This window comes from Sardina pilchardus, chromosome 24, assembly GCF_963854185.1.
Source record: "Sardina pilchardus chromosome 24, fSarPil1.1, whole genome shotgun sequence".
NCBI classification, from domain to species: domain Eukaryota; kingdom Metazoa; phylum Chordata; class Actinopteri; order Clupeiformes; family Clupeidae; genus Sardina; species Sardina pilchardus.
The window spans coordinates 24,813,357-24,817,866 of record NC_085017.1 but is presented as its reverse complement, the minus strand read 5'-3'; positions in this window follow the sequence as shown (position 1 = coordinate 24,817,866).

Sequence of the window (4,510 nt, the reverse complement as noted above, 5' to 3'; positions counted from 1 at the left end):
TATCTCAAATCTTGAGTAATTCTTCTTTAGCGACCCCTCTGTTTACAGAATCGTCCTGCTGAATTTCATACGGATTTCTTTTCACCTCACAGAATGACCTCATCTCCTTTCCCTTGCACTGATGCTTGGCCATGGGAACATACAAATAAACTATTAGGCCCTCTCGCAGAGAAAACCAAACGGCTTTCCAGTTCAGTAAAAGTTTTCTCTCATAACTCAGTTCGCCAGAGACACATTTGAAACTCGTCCAACTTTCCGAGGCATTTTTAATAACATTCATTTGCGTTTGCCCTGCTTGTATCGCGTGGGTTTAACCCCGCAGCACAAAACCCTCGCATTGTTCGGCATAATTGCAGTTCATAAGGGGGCCGAGAGACATCAGGCAAAGGAGGTTATTAACGCAGATTGGCCCCCAGAATGATGGATATTATGAGATTCGTAATTATAGGCGCTATCATGAACAGTTATTTGGTCAACCAAACTTCATCAGGTGGGTGGATAGGGGTGATGGATCCACAAGCTCATGCACAGCTCCACCAGGCAGTGTACATGCTTTATAGCAGGCTCTGACAAGGCCATGATTGGTGACTGATATAGAACTCACTTTTATGACTGTGTGGGTAAATAGCATGCCTGACTTCTCTCAAAAAATACAGGGTAGGTTTGTGGTGTCCCTGCTGGTTTGGTGAAATTGCCCTCTGGCTTGGTCAGTATTTTCCAACCTGCATGTACTTCAGCCCGTCTTCGGCGGACTGAATTAATAATAACTTCGATTTTCATGGCAGAGTGCTGCCTGAAAACCAAACATGCTCACAGCAAGCAACGCCTCGTGACTCCCTTACTTTTTGTGGTATTTTGAGTAACTGATTTAAGTTCTTTAAAAGACAAGTATGATCTCTGTAGCTGAAGCCTGTGAGTAGCCTTCATTCATTATTCATATGTATAAGCCAGTAAAGTTCTCAGGCGAGTACTCACCAGTTACTGTGGAGTTGTCTTAGTTTAGTAATAACCCCATGACATTTAATGGTGAAACAGCTTGTACAGTAGACAGTATACTATTTGAAGAGGTCTTTTCCAAAATGCTGTAAATCCATTTTAATGAATTTCCAAACATTTTGTTTTCCAGGTTTTTTCTGTGGAACTATATTGGGCTATTGTTATTTGAATGTATCTTTACTCATTCAAAACAATACAACTGTAATAACTGTAATGTTATTGACATTAAAAAACATACTTATTAATGCTTTTAAAGATGCTTTTAAAATGGAGATATATATTTTGGAAAAGAGGTCTTCATTGCTTCTTGCCATCACTTGGCCAAACCTTTGAAATAATAATTTAAAAACCTTCTCCTGTAGCACTCTCGGAGCTGGGACGGATTTTGGCTCCTGTTGACTTGGTGGTCTGACTCATACTCCCATGCCTGTCGGTGTCTAAATGCAAGCTGTCACTTCCATATTTATGCAGGACCTCCGGATGAGTGGCAGCTCCAATTATAGTGAGTGACTGAGGTTTGTTTATGCCAGTAATAGTGTATTGATTCATGCTCATATACCCCCACACGTTGCCCCACTATGGTGATCCAGCAGGGAGAGACAGTGTATTTTGGAGGTGGTGTTTTCCCCTGAGTGTGTCCACTATGGTCATATCCAATGCCACAGCCTAATGTAAGTCACTGACTCACACAGCAGCACTACCACTAGGCTATTAGTCTTTCTCACAGTTTATCTCAAGCTGAAGCATTTTATCTCATAGAAGAAGGGATCTGAAAAATCCTTGTGAAAATTATGAAAGAGCAAACAATAAAATATTTGTGATGGATTGTGAATAGCCTATAGACATTGTCTCTCTGTATTAACATTTACTTCACTTGAATGTTTTCATACCATTTGAAAGCTGGCTTGATTCATGTATTTGTTCTCAGATTGCACGGACAAATCATCTCTGCCTCCATTAACTCAACATGGAGTTAGAAAATAAAGACCCTGCTGTGTTCCGGTGTAATTGTCAATTGGCCCTGAGAGTAGAGCTGCTGCAGCAATGTCAACCCTTGGCTTAGCTGACACTGAGGGAGCGAATGGCGACTTACACGGCTCAGAACGTTCTGCATTCTGCAAGGATGGATGCGTTTATGTCACCCAAGCAAACGTGCGAAGTCCTCGCTTCAGTATGCAAAAGCCGAAATAAATCATTTATACCCCAAATCCCTTTGTCTCTTATCTCTTTCCTTTCCATTACCACAGATCTCCCTCGGGGCGCAATTGCATTTTTCATCATATTACCCATTAGAAAGAAATTATATATTCAAATTTAATTATACATGATTGCTGCGCAAGTTTTGGGACTATCTTACTTAACACTACAGCCTGGCTGGCGTTCACGGCACAAATTCCATTCGTTTTACACCATTCATTTTGTATGACTGAGAGGAGGAATAACACGTCGTTCCTCTGCACACAGTGTCTGGTTAATGGGAAGTGATTATGTTGAGTAGTTGAACAGCGTCGGCGGTCTGGTCCACATAATCCACACTGGAGCACCTGTGAGGTTTTTTCCCTCTCCCTCTCCCTCGCGCTGCACCTGACTCAGTGGATAAGGCCTCGCGCTCAGCTTAGCCAAGCGCTCGAGCCGGGTCAGCGAGCGTGTTGGGGGATGGGGCGGGAACAGGGTGCGTGCGTGCGCGCGCCGCTCTGCCCATTGTGACTCATGCGCCTTTCAGCATCTGCCTTTATTGTGGCTCCGCTGAGCTCCATGGATTAATAGGGACACTCTCCAACGCTAGCATTAGTATGGCCGAGGCCTGCAGCGAAATGTTAAAGCTCCCGTTCAAATTGTATTTATTCCATAGGCTGAGACCTCACATGAATAATTGTGGAATGTGACCCAAATGCAGCCTGTCAGAAAAGTTATTGTTTGAGCATAGAAATGAGATCCATAGAGTATTTTCCTCTTAGACCACATTCTCCCCTGTGCATTGAAGCTTGGAAAGACAGTCTTCAGTCTTGCTAAAGATGTTCCAATGTAGCAAGAGTGGCACTGCATCCTGATCATTTAATGGAGGGAATTTCTAGTGTTAAACCAGCTGTTACCTCCCAATGCAGTGGATCAAATTGTCATGATAACCAGGTGGGGATGAACAAACCACATTTACTCTTTCATGGTGGAAAGGGGTACAACTCTACTGCTTTGATATTGCACCCAAATGTATGCTGACCACATCACCACAAAGAACCGTCAGTCTTAAAACATATTCAGAAAGGGCAGATGACCTCATCTCCTGTGAGGCAATGTCTTCAGCAGAAAAGGGTCAGCAGTCCAAGGCATCGTAAGGATATGTTCACTCGGATCACGTATGAACATGCGAAATGAGCTGACAGCACCACGGTCTCTGACGACCTCCTTCACAGAGAGGGCTGTCGCCCCTCTTCCCGCCTCTCCTCCCCGACTAAAAAGAGAACACTTTCCTCAAGAGGCATCTCATGCCAGGGTTCAACGCTACTCTAGCAACAGCACTAAAAATACACACACTCGTTCTAGCCACCATAGCGAGGCCTCAGCCATGGTGGAGGTACTCGGCAGGAAGCAGGGGGCCTGTGTAGGCCTACTGTAATGCGGCACCGCGTGCGGATGAACGCACACCGCACATGGTCCTCCACGAAGACGGCACACAGGCTTTTGTGGACGGAGGAGGGAGTCCGGATGCCCTCCACTCAGGCGGATGCACCAGAGTGGACAATCCATCGGCGCATCCATCCAGTAAAGGTTTCCTGGTGTATGTTGTTTACAACCAACCCCCTGGTGATCAGTCCCTCACATTATGGTGTTTTGTTGCTCAGACAGACATGCACTTCACAAGCAATATGCTAAGAAGGAAACATTGTAATGAGGTAATGCAGTATGCAGGTTCTCATGCATGTGCCACTCTGAATGCTGATCTACAGAAGCCTAAGCAGGGCCCCATGTGCTTACAGTAAGATTCAATTGCTTTACAGTGGGAGGGACCTGTAGTGTGTGAGGATTGAGGAATGATTGGACAAACGTCTGCTCTGTATGAGTGTGTTATGGTGAAGTAACCTTGCACTGGTTGTGTGTTTCAGCACTTTAAAAGATTGATAAGAACATCTCCAAAAACCTGCTCTCTGGCTCACGACACCTCACCACACGCACCGAAATGTACAGGAGGAATCCGGTTCTCCTCGGATACATCCTTGCGATGATGGATACGTACCAGTGATCAAGCGCTGAGCCCACGTCTCCAAGGGCCTCATGAATTAGTGATGCCTCTGACATGAAAGCGGCAATCACGCACCATAAAGCTGTTAAGAACCATGTGTAAGACTGGCTCGGAATGCTGTTGCCACACATTAGTGGCAGATGAGATGGGTCTGCTCACCCAGATAGGGGTGGTCTATGTCGACACAGTCAGGGGGGCTTTGTGTGTGCAGAGACAAATTTTGAGGCACAGGGGGGGGTCATGTGGTCACAGATAGGAGTGACGGAGGAGAAATAC